The sequence below is a fragment of the Oncorhynchus mykiss genome, chromosome 3 (assembly GCF_057628025.1).
Source record: "Oncorhynchus mykiss isolate SJ-2025 chromosome 3, ASM5762802v1, whole genome shotgun sequence".
Classification (NCBI taxonomy): Eukaryota; Metazoa; Chordata; class Actinopteri; order Salmoniformes; family Salmonidae; genus Oncorhynchus; species Oncorhynchus mykiss.
Window position 1 is genome coordinate 28,716,470 of NC_143024.1, and position 19,289 is coordinate 28,735,758.

General features: G+C 41.7%; 1 long non-coding RNA gene across 1 annotated transcript; it reads left to right on the forward strand.

Annotated features, from left to right (window-relative positions):
• The first annotated feature begins 12,542 nt into the window (after positions 1-12,542).
• LOC110505127 (uncharacterized) lies at positions 12,543-14,895 on the forward strand. Its single transcript, XR_002470690.3, has 3 exons — positions 12,543-12,626; positions 13,337-13,443; positions 14,253-14,895. It is a non-coding gene; the product is annotated as an uncharacterized LOC110505127 (long non-coding RNA).
• The last annotated feature ends 4,394 nt before the right edge of the window (positions 14,896-19,289 follow it).

A 19,289-nucleotide genomic window follows, 5' to 3' on the forward strand; every position in this document is an offset into this window, starting at 1 on the left:
GTGTATGTAAACTTCTGACTTCAACTGTAAGTCTAAACCTCTACCAGGTGTTCCTTTATCGTGGCACTATTGTACGCAAATTGATGGACAAGCTTAACCCAAAAGATGGGGTCAATTTTTCACAATGGTAGACTCAGACAGCACACTCCTCTCTGTAAATAGGACATGGACAAGCGAATTAATCCCTAGGAGAATGTGTGCTGATGGGAATTTCAATTTATTTTAGGAGAGCAGTTATCACTTTTTTGGTCAATGTCGCCTAGAATGTTAATAGTGTTTTGCAGAGGGAAAGGCTGCGAGGACGTGGTTTGAAGTGCTGTTGAAGTGAAATGCTTCACTTCTATATTGGAAAGGCTTCTCTCCGGTACATATGCCTCTAAAGTAAAGAGCCCTTCTTTTAATGTACAATACTTGAGAGCACAAGAGTTGCAATAAAGGTATTTTCTCCAGTGATACACATAGGGCAAGGATCCTCCATTGTTTGAGTTTGCAGACAACTGACAAGGAGTAATGAGGAAAAGTGAACTATTTTATCCACCGAACAATGACCCACTACAACAAGTGCCCATTATTAAACATGTGCAAAAGTATGTCCCACTGAAATACCTGTTAGTTTGCCTGTTAGGGACCCCAGATCCAGCCACACAATGCTTTTCCAAACACAATACCTTTGCTTGCGTTAGTTTTATCAAAGCTCTCTCTAACCTTCAAGTGCCTTATAATACAAATCCAACACAACCTCCAAAGAGAGATATGGCGTGTCCTATACAAATCATATAACTCCATTGCCAGCTTCTAGGATTGCAGCATTTTACAAACCCTCTTCTTGAGCAAGGACAGATGTTACGTCAGTACTTTAAAGCCATAGTCAGAAATTCAGGGTCTCATCCTGTAAGACATCCTTGATGAGAGGAATAAAGAAGAGAAAGAATAGGTTTTATTCTCCCTCTCCAAACACTCAGGGATGTATGGTTTTTTGAACCCTCCAAGAATTGCTCTGATAATTTGCTCCCGCTATTCCAACCTCATGAATCTTAATCATGTGATGCTCTGCTCCGTTCGCTGCACTCAGACATGATTAGCTTGTCTTGATGCCAGACCAGAGAGCTACAGCTCCAGCCGACCAGTAGGACAATACAGCACAGGGTTTTAAATAGATTTCATTCATATAAAACGTTTTCTGTGTCTGTACTATCTGTGTCTGTTCTCTCTGTTTCTCAAATCATTAGATTTTAGTGCTATTTGTAATTACCTTTAGTGCGGTTTGAGACGTGGGTTTGAAGTCAAGTAATTTCTCTCAATTTAACCCTTTAGAATCAATACCGGCTGTTGACTGCCTTCCTTTAAATTACCATGGCTTTGTTTTTCTAACAATAATATCTGTGTCAATATCACAAAGGGTATGCTGTCATTTGACTTATTATTTTTCTTTTTACTTCATTACTCAAAATGACAGCACAGACGTGACATTTCATTGTGAAAGAGGCTGTATCTATGTTGGTTGATGTTACGAGTTCAGACATGTCCTTGCACTTTGAATAGCAATAATGTCGAGGTGAATGAAAGAAGTAAACAGTAGACATACACTACCGTTCAAAAGTTTGGAGTCACTTAGAAATGTCCTTGTTTTCCATGAAAACATACATGAAATGAACTGCAAAATGAATAGGAAATATAGTCAAGACGTTGACAAGGTTATTAATAATTATTTTTAATTTAAATAATAATTGTGTCCTTCAAACTTTGCTTTCGTAAAGAATCCTGAACTTGCAGCAATTACAGACATGCAGACCTTTGGCATTCTAGTTGTCAATTTGTTGAGGTAATCTGAATAGATTTCACCCCATGCTTTCTGAAGCACCTCCCACAAATACGGTCAAGCTGCTCCCACAATACCTCAATAGGATTGAGATCCGGTGACTGCGCTAGCCACTCCATTATAGATAGAATACCAGCTGACTGCTTCTTCCCTAAATAGTTATTGCATAGTTTGGAGCTGTGCTTTGGGTCATTGTCCTTTTGTAGGAGGAAATTGGCTCCAATTAAGCACCGTCCACAGGGTATTTTTACAAAATGGAGTGATAGCCTTCCTTCTTCAAGATCCCTTTAACCCTGTAATCTCCCACTTTACCACCACCAAAGCACCCCCAGACAATCACATTGCCTCCACCACATGCCCGACAGATGGCGTAAAGCACTCCTCTATCATCTTTTCATTTTTTATGTGTCTCACAAATGTTTTCCTTTGTGATCCGAACACCTCAAACTTAGATTTGTCTGTCCTTAACACTTTTAAACAATATGCCTCTGTCCACAGTCTGTGATCTTTTGCCCATCTTCATCTTTTCTTTTTATTGGCCAGTCTGAGATATGGCTTTTTCTTTGCAACTCTGCCTAGAAGGACAGCATCCAGGAGTCGCCTCTTCACTGTTGACGTTGAGACTGGTGTTTTGCGGGTACTATTTAATGAAGCTGCCAGTTGAGGACTCGTGAGGCATCTGTTTCTCAAAGTAGACACTTTATTGTACTTGTCTTTTTGCTCAGTTGTGCACCGGGGCCTCCCACTCCTCTTTCTATTTCAACATGTCCCTGATTGAGTCTGTAATACCAACATGTTTCAAGCAGACCACCATAGTCCCTGTGCCCAAGAGCACAAAGGCAACCTGCCTAAATTACTACAGACCCGTATCACTCACGTCCATAGCCATGAAGTGCTTTGAAAGGTTGGTAATGGCTCACATCAACACCATTATCCCAGAAACCCTAGACCCACTCCAATTTGCATACCGCCCAAACAGATCCACAGATGATGCAATCTCTATTGCAATCCACACTTTCCTACCTGGACAAAAGGAACACATGTGAGAATGCTATTCATTGCCTGCAGCTCAGCGTTCAACACCATAGTACCCTCAAAGCTCATCACTAAGCTAATGATCCTGGGACTAAACACTTCCCTCAGCAATTGGATCCTGGACTTCCTGACGGGACGCCCCCAGGTGGTGAGGGTAGGTAGCAACACATCTGCCACGCTGATCCTCAACACTGGAGCTCCACAGGGGTGCATACTCAGTCCCCTCCTGTACTCTCTGTTCACTCACGACTGCATGGCCAGGCACGACTCCAACACCATCATGAAGTTTGCAGACGACACAACAGCGGTAGGCCTGATCACCCGACAACGAAGAGACAGACTATAGGGAGGAGGTCAGAGACCTGGCCGGGTGGTGCCAGAATAACAACCTATTCCTCAACGTAACCAAGACTAAGGTAATGATTGTGGACTACAGGAAAAGGAGGACCGAGCACGCCCCCATTCTCATCGAAGGGGCTGTAGTGGAGCAGGTTGTGAGCTTCAAGTTCCTCGGTGTCCACATCAACAACAAACTAGAATGGTCCAAACACACCAAGACAGTCGTGAAGAGGTCGTGAACAACAAAGCCTATTCCCCCTCAGGAAACTAAAAAGATTTGTTATGGGTCTTGAGCTCCTCAAAAGGTTCTACAGCTGCAACTTCGAGAGCATCCTGACCGGCCTCTGACCACAAGGCACTACAGAGGGTTGTGCATAAGGCCCAGTACATCACTGGGCCTCAGCCTGCCCCCCAGGACCTCTACACCAGGCGGTGTCAGAGGAATGCCCTAAAAACTGTCAAAGACCCCAGCCACCCCAGTTATAGACTGTTCTCTATACTACCACATGGCAAGCGGTACCGGAGTGCCAAGTGTAGGACAAAAAGGCTTCTCAGCAGTTTTTACCCCCGAGCCATAAGACAGACTCCTGAACAGGTAATCAAATGGCTACCTGGACTATTTGTATTGTGTGCACCCCCAACTCCACCCCAAACCTTCTTTTTACGCTGCTGCTACTCTCTGTTTATCGTATATGCATAGTCACTTTAACTATACATTCATGTGCATACTACCTCAATTGGGCCGACCAACCAGTGGTCCCACACATTGGCTAACCGGGCTATCTGCATTGTGTCCCGCCACCCACCACCCGCCAACCCCTCTTTTACGCTACTGCTACTCTCTGTTCATCATATATGCATAGTCACTTTAACCATATCTACATGTACATACTACCTCAATCAGCCTGACTAACCGGTGTCTGTATGTAGCCTCGCTACTTTATAGCCTCGCTACTGAATATAGCCTTTTATAGTCTTTTTACTGTTGTTTTATTTCTTTACTCACCTATTGTTCACCTAACACCTTTTTTGCGCTATTGGTTAGAGCCTGTAAGTAAGCATTTCACTGTAAGGTCTACAGCTGTTGTATTCGGCGCATGTGATAAATTAACTTCGATTAATTTGATTTGGTTAGATCCAATTGGTGCTGTTCTGTGAAGGGAGTAGTTCACAGCGTTATATGAGATATTAAGTTTCTTGGCCATTTCTCACATGGAATAACCTTCATTTCTCAGAACAATAATAGACTGACGAGTTTCAGAAGAAAGGTCTTTGTTTCTGTCCATTTAATCAAACCCACAAATGCTGATGTTTCAGATACTCAACTAGTCTAAAGAAGGCCAGTTTTATTTCTTCTTTAATCAGAACAACATTTTTAAGGTGTGATAACATCATTGCAAAAGGGTTTTCTAATGATCAATTAGTCTTTAAAAAAATTATCTTGGATTAGCAAACACAATGTGCCATTGGAACACAGGAGAGATGGTTGCTGATAATGGGCCTCTGTATGCCTATGTAGATATTCCATTTAAAATAATCAGTTTCCAGCTACAATAGTCATTTACAACATTAACAATATCTACATTGTATTTCTGATCAATTTGATGTTGTTTTAATGGACAAAAAGTGATTTTTCTTTTAAAAAACAAGGACATTTCTAAGTGACCCCAACCTTTAGAACGGTAGTGTATGTTTGGTGTTTTCGATGTTTAACGCTAGGGAATCGCTCTCAGATTAGCAAGTCATGTCATGATAACTTGGTTGGTACAGGCGAGCACATCAGCGGTGGTATACAAACGACTAATCTCTGTCTTGGTGAAATAGTTGCACTGTTTAGCTGTATATAGTCAGCTAACTAGTTGGTTGTTTTGTATTGTTTATAGCAATACAATTAATATGGAAATGTCCCAAGATGCTTGCTATAGCTAGTTAACTAGCTAATCTGTTAGGCAAGAAAAGTTGTGCGTAGCAGTAAATTAGGGCTGCGCTCATGAAGTTGCAACCTCAGCTTTCTATTTGACTAGCTAGCCATACAGACCACCAGCTAACTAGCCAACAAAATGAAGGCTAAAGTAATTTGATTTAATCTATTGGGCGTTACGTTATGGTTTGTCATGTTTTCTAGGTGCAGAGAAGGCTATACATGCCTCGTTGTCCTATTATTTGACAGCTTAGCTGTCGTGTTACTGTAGTAGATACCTGCACAGTGAAGCTCATATGGTGAGTTGGATATTTGTTTACATAGCCAGCTAACAAGTAGCTTTTTTTTAACCTGTTTCTACTGAAGCAATTCATTTGGCAACTGTCCCAGCTTCGAAACTAATCAGCTAACATTGGTGAACCATGTAGTTAGTCTGTCAGGCAAGAAAACAAGAGTTGATTGGAGGAGAGTAAAAAAATTATATTATGGAAAGCCCTTATTAGGAAGAGAGTTTGTGTATGGTTGAGAAAAAGAAAGAGGAAGGAAGAGAGAGAGATTATTTTCCTGGCCACAATTGTATCTTATTTGTTGCTCCTCTCCCTCTATTACTCTGTTTCTCTAGGTCAGTGAAAGTGAGGGAAGTGATGTGGAGAGTCAGGGCTCAGCAGCAGAAGCCAGGGAGGAAGAGGAGTTAGAGATGATTGGAGGGATAGAGATGTGGAGCAAGGAGGGAGGAGTGGGCGGAGAGGAGATTGGTGGTAGAGGAAGAGGGAGAGGAAGAGGAAGAGGATGAGGGAGAGGATGAAGCAGAGGGAGAGATTTAAAAAAATATATATATATATATATATTTAACTAGGCAAGTCAGTTAAGAACAAATTCTTATTTACAATTACGGCCCAATTGTGCACCTCCCTATGGGACTCCCAATCACAGCTGGTTGTGATACAGTTTGGTCTTTTGGACCATTTAAAAGCAGGTGAAGTTTGAAGGGCGCAAGAGCGGGTGTGTGGTGTGCATCCTGAGTGGTCACAGGGGAAAGAGAGGGTGTGTGGTGTGCATCCTGAGTGGTCACAGGGGAAAGAGGGGGCGATGTGTAGAAATCTCCTTTGGGTGCTCTACGTGTTCTGTGCCACTTTGCATGATGGGGCAGGGCTTCCAGATGTTCCATGACATGTTGTAGGCTAAATGCAAACACCGAAGTGACAGTGTGAAATGTGAATTAGTCCTACAAATCTTTTATAGTCTCTGAACAGTTGTGTTTTGTGTCTTCTCTCTTCTCTCTATCTGCTTCTATTTAATACTTGTTGCATTCACTGAATTGTCAAAGTAGACTACTATGTCTATGTGTTGTGTCAGGCCTGGTCCGTACTAAATCTAATTGAGAGAGGTTATCTACATTTTGAAATAGTCGTTTGCATTTTTACATTGTTACAGAATTTTATTTTTTATTTATTTAACCCTTATTCTACCAGGATAAATTGACTAAGAACGCATTCTCATTTACAGCCAAGACCTGGGGAATTGTTACAGTGGAGTGGAGGGGGATGAATGAGCCAATTGTTAACTGGGTATAATTAGGGGACCGTGATGGTATGAGGGCCAGACTGGGAATTTAGTAAGACGTAAGAATCGTTGTCAATCAAATAGTCTACTTTGTGTGGGTTTTGAAATACTTTCTGAATATGTCACATTTTGGATTTAAAAAAATGTATTTACATGTCAAAAATATTTATAAGTATAATATATTATACTTGGTACATTTTAAGTAATTTAGTCAAATTTACTACCATTTATATACTCTAGGGTTTTTTGTTGTTTTGAGTGTCTGCACAATGGAAGACAAAATTAGCGTTTTTCCTATTTACATGAATGTGGTGTCATATTAAGGAAGAGGTTGTGCTCTTTAAAGGTAAGTTAACTTGTAATTGTCATTTGTTCTTTGTTTTGAGTTATGTCAGAATGTTTGAAATGTGTGAGAAAATGAGCTTGCTCTCGAAAATTCTCAGTAATCTACAGTAGCATTCTAGAATTCTATTGGGGTCTAAAGGGTTAACAGTTTAAAATTATACTGAACAAAAATATAACAACAATTTCAAAGATTTTACTGAGTTACAGTTCATATAAGGAAATCAGTCAGTTAAAGGAAATTAATTAGGCCCTAATCTATGGATTTCACATGACTGGGAATACAGATATGCATCTGCTTGTCACAGACAGCTTAATAAAAAGGGTAGGGGTGTGGATCAGAAAGCCAGTCAGTATCTGGTGTGACCACCATTCGCCTCTTACAACACAACACATCTGCTTTGCATAGAGTTGATCAGGCTGTTGACTGTGGTCTGTGGAATGTTGTCCGACTCCTCTTCAATGGCTGTGCGAAGTTCTGGATGTTAGAGGGAGCTGGAACACGCTGTCATACATGCTGATGCAGAGCATCCCAAATATGCTCAATGGGTGACATGTCTGGTGAGTATGCAGGCCATGCAAGAACTGGGACATTTTCAGCTTCCAGGAATTGTGTATACTGTAGATCCTTTGCGTGTCCTTTGCGACATGGGGTTATCATGCCGAAACATGAGGTGATGGCGGCTGATGAATGGCACAATAATGAGCCTCAGGATCTCGTCACTTTATCTCTGTGCATTCAAATTGCCATCGGTAAAATGCAATCGTGTTCGTTGTCCAAAATGTATGCCTACCCATACCACAACCCCACGGCCACCATTGGTCACACTGTTCACAATGTTGACATCAGCAAACCACTCGTCCACATAACGTTGGATGAGATTTATGGAAGAGAAATGAATATTCAATTATCTGGCAACAGCTCTGGTAGATAGTTCTGCAGTCAGCATGCCAAATGGATGCTCCCTAAAAACTGGAGACATCTGTGGAATTGTGTTGTGTGACAAAACTGCACATTTTAGAGTGGCCTTTTATTGTCCCCGGCACAAGGTGCACCTGTGTAATAATCATGCTGTTGAATTAGCTTCTTGATATGCTACACCTGTCAGGTGGATGGATTATCTTGGCAAAGGATAAATGCTCACTAACAGAGATGTAAACACATGTGTGCACAAAATTTGAGAGAAATAAGCTTTTTGTGTGTATGGAATATTTCTGGGATCTTTTATTTCAGCTCATGAAACATGAGACCAACACTTTACACAATTAATCTTAATGGTTGTACAGTCGTCTCAAATAAAACTGTGAAGGACCTTGACGTTACTCTGGACCCTGATCTCTCTTTTGAAGAACATATCAAGACCATTTCAAGGACAGCTTTTTTCCATCTACGTAACATTGCAAAAATCAGAAACTTTCTGTCCAAAAATGATGCAGCAAAATTAATCCATGCTTTTTTCACTTCTAGGTTAGACTACTGCAATGCTCTACTTTCCGGCTACCCCGATAAAGCACTAAATAAACTTCAGTTAGTGCTAAATACGGCTGCTAGAATCCTGACTAGAACCAAAAAAATTTATCATATTACTCCAGTGCTAGCCTCTCTACACTGGCTTCCTGTCAAAGCAAGGGCTGATTTCAAGGTTTTACTGCTAACCTACAAAGCATTACATGGGCTTGCTCCTACCTATCTCTCTGACTTGGTCCTGCCATACATACCTACACGTACGCTACGGTCACAAGACGCAGGCCTCCTAATTGTCCCTAGAATTTCTAAGCAAACAGCTGGAGGCAGGGCTTTCTCCTATAGAGCTCCATTTTTATGGAACGGTCTGCCTACCCATGTCAGAGACGCAAACTCGGTCTCAACCTTTAAGTCTTTACTGAAGACTCATCTCTTCAGTGGGTCATATGATTGAGTGTAGTCTGGCCCAGGAGTGGGAAGGTGAACGGAAAGGCTCTGGAGCAACAAACCGCCCTTGCTGTCTCTGCCTGGCCGGTTCCCCTCTTTCCACTGGGATTCTCTGCCTCTAACCCTATTACAGGGGCTGAGTCACTGGCTTACTGGGGCTCTCTCATGCCGTCCCTGGAGGGGGTGCGTCACCTGAGTGGGTTGATTCACTGATGTGGTCATCCTGCATCCTGCCTGGGTTGCCCCCCCCCCCCCCCCCCCCCCCCCTTGGGTTGTGCCGTGGCGGAGGTCTTTGTGGGCTATACTCAGCCTTGTCTCAGGATGGTAAGTTGGTGGTTGAAGATATCCCTCTAGTGGTGTGGGGGCTGTGCTTTGGCAAAGTGGGTGGGTTAAAACCTTCATGTTTGGCCCTGTCCGGGGGTGTCCTCGGATGGGGCCACAGTGTCTCCTGACCCCTCCTGTCTCAGCCTCCAGTATTTATGCTGCAGTAGTTTATGTGTCGGGGGGGCTAGGGTCAGTTTGTTATATCTGGAGTACTTCTCCTGTCCTATTCGGTGTCCTGTGTGAATCTAAGTGTGCGTTCTCTAATTCTCTCCTTCTCTCTTTCTTTCTCTCTCTCGGAGGACCTGAGCCCTAGGGCCATGCCCCAGGACTACCTGACATGATGACTCCTTGCAGTCCTCAGTCCACCAGGCTTTGCTGCTGCTCCAGTTTCAACTGACCTGAGCCCTAGGACCATGCCCCAGGACTACCTTACATGATGACTCCTTGCTGTCCCCAGTCCACCTGACCGTGCTGCTGCTCCAGTTTAAACTATTCTGCCTTATTATTATTCGACCATGCTGGTCATTTATGAACATTTGAACATCTTGGCCATGTTCTGTTATAATCTCCACCCGGCACAGCCAGAAGAGGACTGGCCACCCCACATAGCCTGGTTCCTCTCTAGGTTTCTTCCTAGGTTTTGGCCTTTCTAGGGAGTTTTTTCCTAGCCACCATGCTTCTACACCTGCATTGCTTGCTGTTTGGGGTTTTAGGCTGGGTTTCTGTACAGCACTTTGAGATATCAGCTGATGTACGAAGGGCTATATAAATACATTTGATTTGATTTACATGTTGCATTCATATTTTTGTTCAGTGTAGTTATGTCAAAGCCATTACACATAGCGCTATAATCCCAAATTATCATTACTTTATTCCTGACTCACAAGCAAGCACATTTGGTTCCTTGGAACTTAAATTTGATATTACCATAGCATTTTGTATGTTCTCTAAAGTTGTACTCTATGTACTTGAACAAACACAGTTGAAGTGGCACGTTTACATACACCTTAGCCAAATACACTTAAACTCAGTTTTTCACAATTCATGACATTTACTCCTAGTAAGAATTCCCTGTCATAGGTTAGTTGGAATCACTACTTTATTTTAAGAATGTGAAATGTCAGAATAATAGTAGAGAGAATTATTTATTTCAGCTTTTATTTATTTAATCACATTCCCAATGGGTCAGAAGTTTACATACACCCAAATAGTATTTGATAGCATTGCCTTTAAATTGTTTAATTTGGGTAGCCTAACCAACAAGCTTCCCACAATTAATTGGGTGAATTTTGGCCCATTCCTACTGACAGAGCTGATTTAACTGAGTCGGGTTTGCAGGCCTCCTTGCTTGCGCACGCTTTTTCAGTTCTGCCCACAAGTTTTCTAATGGATTGAGGTCAGGGCTTTGTGATGGCCACTCCAATACCTTGACTTTGTTGTCCTTAAGCCATTTTGCCGCATCTTTGGAAGTATGCTTGGGGTCATTGTCCATTTGGACGACCCATTTGCGACCAAGCTGTAACTTCCTGACTGATGTCTTGAGATGTTGCTTCAATATATTCACATCATTTTCCGTCATCATGATGCCATCTATTTTGTGAAGTGCACCAGTCCCTCCTGCAGCAAACCACCCCCACAACATGATGCTTCCACCCCTGTGCTTCACGGTTGGGATGGTGCTCTTCGGCTTGCAGGCATCCCCCTTTTCCCTCCAAACATAACGATGGTCATTATGGCCAAACAGTTCAATTTTTGTTTCATCAGACCAGAGGACATTTCTCTAAAAAGTACGATATTTGTCCCCATGTGCAGTTGCAAACCGTAGTCTGGATTTTTTATTACGGTTTTGGAACAGTGGCTTCATCCTTGCTGAGAGGCCTTTCAGGTTATGTCGATATGCGATTTGTTTTACTGTGGATATAGATACTTTTGTACCTGTTACCTCCAGCATCTTCACAAGGTCCTTTCTGTTGTTCTGGGATTGATTTGCACTTTTCACAACAAAGTACGTTCATCTCTAGGAGACAGAACACATCTCCTTCCTGAGCGATATGACGGCTGCGTGGTCCCATGGTGTTTATACTTGCTTATTTTTGTTTGTACAGATGAACGTGGTACCTTCAGGCGTTTGGAAATTGCTCCCAAGGATGAACCAGACTTGTGGAGGTCTACAATTTATTTTCTGAGGTCTTGGCTGATTTCTTTTGATTTTCCCATGATGTCAAGCAAAGAGGCACTGAGTTTGAAGGTAGGCCTTGAAATACATCCACAGGTACATCTCCAATTGACTCAATTGATGTCAATTTGCCTATCAGAAGTTTCTAAAGCCATGACATCCTTTTCTGTAATTTTCCAAGCTGCTTACAGGCACAGTCAACTTAGTGTATGTGAACTTCTGTCCCCTCTAGAATTGTGAAACAGTGAATTATAAGTGAAATAATCTCTCTGTAAACAATTGTTGGAAATTTGACTTGTGTCATGCACAAAGTAGATGTCCTAACCGACTTGCCAAAACTATAGTTTGTTAACAAGCAATTTGTGGAGTGGCTGAAAAACAAGTTTTAATGACTCCACCCTAAGTGTATGTAAACTTCCGACTTCAACTGTATAAATTGACCAATTCGGCATATTTGGGCACATTCCTGGCAGACATGATGCAAAATATCGTGTAGTGAGGTAACTCTTCACTGGATCAGTCTGAAACGTTGCACACACTGACGTTGCACACAAGATGATGGAACAAAACACAAATAGAAAACACATGTTTTTTTTGTATTATCTTTTACCAGATCTAATGTGTTATATTCTCCTACATTCATTTCTCATTTCCACAAATTTCGAAGTGTTTCCGTTCAAATGGTATCAAGAATATGCGTATCCTTTGCTTCAGGTCCTGAGCTACAAGCAGTTCGATTTTGGTACATCATTTCAGATCCTTAAATTAATAACACTTCTATCTTATGCTGGGTTAACTTTTTTGAACTCGAAGCACATATAGGACACATGGAAATGTATTTCATTAGGCATTAATTTTGCAAACACATTTATTTTTTATTCTGACACTCGTCAGCGAGATTCTAGCCTTTAATCTTCTGTTCTAGATGGAACTACGTGCCATGTCTTTTTATGCATGCCAAGCTGTTCATTTTTGTCCATTCAAACAGACCCCTTTTCAAAGGAAACAAGCACTCATTACATCAGGTGTGGCCAATTAGTGGGCACAACCAGCACACCTGAACACAATTAACAAGACAGAGGATAAAGAGACTTTTGATGGTGCTAAGAACAGAATGTATATGTTTTTTCTTTACTTTAATAATATTTTCTTGTGGTTTTTATGGAAAGTTTTCTTCACGTTCTGAGAATGGATGGTATGTTTTTCAATAACACTCTTAGAACATTCCCTGAACATTTACAAAAGTTTACTTCAGGTTTTTATGGAAAGTTTTATTAACGTTCTCTGAACAATTTGAGAACATGACTTTAAATAGAACCATAAAGAAACATACAGGAAACGTTATGTTGAAGAATCAGCTGGGAAACACTGCTATAGTTAACTAACTAATTGACTGAGAAGCACCATTACTGTATAGGGTTGTCATTGTAAGATTGTTGGTGTGAAGATATTATTGGGAGAGCTGGGAAAGTCATGAGGTTTTTTTCATGCTATTGTCTGGCCTCACCTTGCTTGAGCTCATAGAACTGGGACCAGAGAGAGTGAGAATTTGCTAATCTCAGGCACTCAATTCTCCCTTCCACTACTGTCTGGATTAATGATGACCGCCTAGAATCATATAGCTACTTAAAACAAAGATGCTGACTATTTGTTCCCTATCCATCTTTATCTCTGTATTAAAACATTGGCTAAGTGGCAGAAATAGTACATCATTATCTCCTTTCTCTCCTCTGTGTCCGCGGCTCTAGTAGAAGGATATAAACCAATGGTTTATGGCTCCTAGGGGCCCCGTGAATCACCCAGGCCTCTGTGGTGAAATGTTAAAGGCTTTCTAATAGGCTGTAGGCTGCTGAAAAAACATATTTCTGTTTTTTGTTACTTCCCCTTTACATCTCCTCACATCAGGGTGCTCGATCTCCATTTCGACTCAGCCAATGGATGCCCTCCATCTATATCCTCAGCCAACGGATGCCCTCCATCTATCCTCATTGCTTTCACATACCCAGTCCTAGGTAATGTCCCAATTATCTCTCCTTCCTCACAAAGTGTGCATGTTTTCACTTCCCTTTACTGATTTGAAAGGACATTACTGGTATAAGAAATATAGTGGAAACTTTGAAACTCCCACTAGCCCATACCTCCACCAATCCAATTTCCTTAGATTTGCAAGAAGTAGTGATGCACACTTCAAGAGAAAGGAGATATTATTGGGACACAACCCTAGATAAGGGTGTGTGAATCTGGGCAGAACTGAGGGAACAACTTTCTGGAATGACACACAACCTATTAAAGGACACTGGAAGATTTGGCTCAGTACCTTTGTGAGGCGCCAACATCAAAGACTGGATGGTCCGGTTTCAACTCTAAACTTAAATGGAAATCTGTCCTTTCCAAGGAAATAGAGGGCGTTGTCTTCTAGGATTTTCTCTCTGTCTTAATTTTAGCTTTGTCCTTCTTTCATCTTGAATTTGTTTCATCTTCCTTATGGTCACGCTGTCTTTATATCCCTCTTTGTATGTCTCTATATATATCCACATAAAAATAACTATGGTATGGTATATTGTATATTTCCTGAGTACCTTTTATTAGGGAATCAGGACAGCCTGAATATTTAAGGACAGAAAGTTAAATTGTGTTTGTTGTTTGTGTCTTCGCTAGCAGGTTATTGTTACTGTATGTCTCTTTAGGACTATATATGTATTCACTGCAGTCACATTACGGCTTTCACATGGCATTGCAAACAGGAGAGTGCAGGCTGGGGATCAGTAATAAGCAGCTGTTTACCCTGATGTCTGCCTGTCTGTCTGTTTCCTCTTCTCAGCCACACATGCCTCTTTACAACACAGCCAACACAGCCTGCAAATCAGCTCCTGACAGATACAAGGAGGAATATGAAAGAGGAGCGGGCCATGCTTATTATCGATGATTTCTCCACCACTCAGGGGCTGGCATTGATCGCTGCACGTGAACTGTCGGGCACACAGTTGACGGTGGATGTTTATGTGTCAGGGTGTACTGGCGGGCCTCTCTGCTCTGACAGGATGCCTCTTATCACTGACATATGGATAAATGTCTCTCCTCTCCTCAAGACGCTTCCTGACTCCTCTCAGGCCGTCTCCCCCTGTCTCTTTCCATCTCTCACACCCACCCATCCCTCGCTTCTTAAAGAGCAACAAAATGTCACATATCCAAATCCATAAACAGTGATGTATGAGCCCACTAACAGTGTGTGTGTGTGTGTGTGTGTGTGTGTGTGCACTATGTTGGCAAATGGGATTCAGAGCCTAAGGCATGTGATCAAGACAGAAATTTACTAGTTGAATAGTAGGGAACACTGGGGAACACTCATTAAAACCACACATCTCTGTCCTCCCTCCTGTGAGAAAGACAAACATTGATGATACTGGAGGAGTAGGTATAACAGTAGCCTAAGTACTGCCCTTCCTGCAGTCAGCATGTCTATTAAAAGACTGATTAAAGTTCCAGCCTATACTGTCTGGTCGTTACTGTAGTATGTACTCATCAGTGGTGTCAGCACTATACATCTCTATTCTGAAATGTCACAGGTAGGGCTTCCATCATATACACTATGTCTGTGCCTGAGCAACCTTCCCTCCCCTCCCTCTCCACCCTCAACCCCAACCCAGGAGTCAGCCTGTCCACAGACACCCCCATCACACATCTTAATGACATGAAAGATTCATGGCCCGAGTAAAATAGCCCATTATCTAACTGACAATAAACTAATTTTGGAACCCGGACACTCTGTCATGAAACAACGATAATACTCTGGACGCTTACCAGAATTGCGAGCCCCAGGTACTGCGTCCCTCCAATCTGTCAGAGGAGAATTATGAATATTTGAGGAAATTAGATTAAAAGAGATCAGTTGAAATCAACAGGAGGATGAACAATGAAGGCAGATATTGCAGATGATCAACTCAGACTAACTTGGCCTGGCTCCCAAGTGGGTGGATCTATGCCCTTCCAGGTCCACCCATGGCTGCGCCCCTGCCCAGTCATGTGAAATCCATAGAATAGGGCCAAATGCATTTATTTATATTTCCTTATATGCAAATCATCAAAACCTTTGAAATAGTTGCATGATGCGTTTATATTTTTGTTCAGTATAAAAGAGCACATTTTCCATAACATGTAGGTAGGTAGGATTGGGGTCCGAATGAATAGTTCAGAACATGTTCTTTTTTATAACCTGTAGGGAATATAATATATGGTCTATTCGAGTAGTTTTGTAGGTTTCTCACTTATGAGTGTCACAATTTGTGATATAGGGGAGGGATATTGGCAGGGTAAATGCAAATGAAATACTGCAGTTTTTACTATAGTTAAAAAAGTGTTGTGTTTTTGCGGACTGTGGTGTTTTTGGAGACATTACTGTAGTATTTACTGTAGTACTTACTAGTGTTCTTTTGCAGATAATACTGTAGTATTTACTGTAGTATTCTACAACATTCTATAGGTAGTAAGACACATGATGGAGGGATACTGCAGTGGTTAGTATAGTATTCTACAGTATTCTACAGTTTACTACAGAATTCTAAGTGTTTTCACGAGGGTTTTTATTGGTGTTAAAGGTCAGAGATAGAGGTTTGCTCTCTGGAGATGTTCTTTTGTCCTGTCATCTGCGTTGAGCAAGTGAAGCCACACCGCTAACTAAAAGTGTCACAGTGATGTCCACAGACCTAAGACAGCCTCAGTGGGAGGGAGTGAGACTGACCATCAGGCACTAAGGGGACTGTTACTGACCTGATCATATATGACTTGAAGATTTTAGATGGTGTGTGTGTGTGTGTGTGTGTGTGTGTGTGTGTGTGTGTGTGTGTGTGTGTGTGTGTGTGTGTGTGTGTGTGTGTGTGTGTGTGTGTGTGTGTGTGTGTGTGCGTGCGCATACAGACCCTCATAGACATCCAAGGCTACCTGTTGATCTGCAGAGCTCTTTAACTTGTGTTTGTGTCTTACACATCATTAGGGAGTCCTAACTTTAACACACACACACAGCACAGATGTCAGATGGAGCTGTAGAGCGAGAGGTGTAGTGTGTAGCAGCGTTAATCGTTACTGACAAGCTTTTCATGTGAATCCTCTTCCTGTATCATTGGAACTTGTAAAAACACCTTAATAACCCTGTAATTGACTATGTATTTTAGTAATCCTGTATGATCTGTTTCCTCTACCATGTAGCCAGGTTGCTTTGGATGAAGGTGTCTGCTAAATGTCATACATTTTTCAAGTCTCCTTTGACTCTGACAACTAGCTGCCCAGTGTAGTTATCATTCATTTACAATAGATGGCAGCCAACGCTAGTTGACGTCACTACTCTAGTAACAGGGACACGCCGTTAGTGCCCGTTGAAAGTAGTTTTATCTTCAAAGCAAGTTTATCTGGTTACACTTGAACCTGTTGTTATAGTGGACAGGCTAACTAATACTATTTTTACATAAGGTGCAGGCATTAGGCTTATGACAGCAAGCTAGATTTACTAAATGAACTGGTTTTATTTAAACTCAAACCCTATGTAGATTCCACTTGACTATGGGTATGCACGCCTTGTGGAAGAGACAACACACGCAAGGATGACACGCCGTACACCTCGTCCAATTTTCCCTTGTGCCCATAGGGTGAACTGGCGATAAGCTACCAGCCTGTGTGCTCTGCAAACAAAATCATAAGAAAAGTAAGTTGAATACCGAAACTATATCATAATGTATTTATAATGAGCACGTCCCATCATTGGTTAGAATGAGATTTCATAAATCATGATGCTGTCCACGATTCGAACTCCGGTTGTTTTATTAAAAGGGGAATGCGTTACCATCGCACCAAACAGCGCTTCTGATAAACATCGTTAAAGGTACTTATTATATATATTGAGCACCTACCCGCTACTGATGTTAGCTTTAAACAATTTATAATCAGGCAAAATTTTACCAATTATTTAACTGGCATACTGGCAGCTGACTGGTTGATTAACCTCTTCTGCCAGGAGGTCCTTCATGAGGATTAGTGACACGTCCAATACATCGCCATCCAGACAGACTGACAGGAACCTCTGACTGGATGGAATACAGCCACCATCCTATGGGAATTTGTGCTGTATCGCCACCATTTCCCTACAACGCACACACTATCGATCAAGCCATTATTTGGCAGCATCCACACTCACACCAGATTGTGTCACCGCTACGCCGACCCTCTAACTGAGGTGTTTCAGGCAGCATATCTGTGTTACTGCTACGAGAACAAACTCTTTGATTTGTTTGGCTCAAACATGAACGGCTCAGTAGGTTTATTGGCTGCCTAACTAACATTATTTCATCCTCTGTTATCATTCTCAGACTCGGAGCTACTCTTGGTAAATTGAGCCATTTTATCCAAAATGTTCTCTCCTGCCAGCGATGCAACAATGCCAATATGTCTATTTACAGTTACAGTTAGCTTGCGTTCTAAATCCTAGTGTTTCCAATACCCTTTATACAACGGGTAGGTCTAATCCTGAATGCAGATTGGTTAAAAGTGCATTCCAGTCAGTGTCTATTCCACAAGTCACCATTGGCTAAATCTATGATGTTAAAATGTCTATTTACACTGTTCCATCTGACTGCGCAAGCCACTGTCTCATCAGCGTAGGCAGGGAAGTTATAAACTTGATTATGACTATTAAAAGCATCTAGACATTATCTCACATCTCACATTCTTTTAGACTAACATTTCTTTTTCAACAGAGGAGATTTGCAACATTGTTTCAATATTCAAATTCGATCTCCAACTGTCCCATAGTAATGAAAGGGTCGGGAGTCGGGACTAGAGAGAGAGGCAGGCAGTGTTTCTCAGTCAGTCGAAATCATGAATCAGCTGGCATCATTTTTATGGATATATACAAAGAAATGTAAATTGAAAAAAGGTCAAACTAAACGTTGTGTAACTAGTTTGCGGTCTTTACAGCTTTGAAAGTTATGAAGTTATTGTCTTAGCTGGGTTGTTGGCCAGCTCCTCTGAGCAATAGTGTCCTAACGAGAGAGCACGTTTTCTATACCAGGCGAAATCGTGCCTCGTTAGCTCATTGTTATGGATGTATCCAAATAAATATCACTAGAAAACAGCTTAATATACAAATGCAGCTACTGTTGTTATTCTATCTGCACTGTTTGACGTGACTGTAAGTTAGCCATAGTTGGCTAGCTAGCAAACAAGGGACAAGAACCTTGCCAGCCAGTATGGCAATGGAACATTTAGAACGAATGACTGGGTTGCGTCTTTGGCAACCGAACCAATAGAACAAACGACCAGCCGGCTTGGGTAGCAAACCTAGATTTGTTTCGGGACTATATCTTGTGGATGTATGAAACAGTATAAATAAATTCATCAAAATAACATTTTTAATGAAAATATGTCAATCATTATTTGAATATGTTGGTAACCCGTTGTATAAAAGTGATAATGCCCTCGAAGCCTGTGTTTGGAGGATATATCCTAACAACATCCGTACCAAGATATCCTCCAAACACCGGCTTCTCGGGCATTATCACTTAATTAACACACACCCACACACACACACACACACACACACACACACACACACACACACACACACACACACACACACACACACACACACACACACACACACACACACACACACACACACACAGCACAGCACAGGGGCTGGGGGAGTGTGTAATGTTTCTGATGTAGTTGTGGAGAGAGTTGTGCAGGAGTGTGTGGGGGTGTGTAGTGGTGTGTAGTGTGTAGCAGCATTACTTGTGAAACACAGGTTTCTTATGCATAATGGATCTGGATCTTACCGCATCTTTAAAAGAGCTAGCTGTCGCTGCCAGTT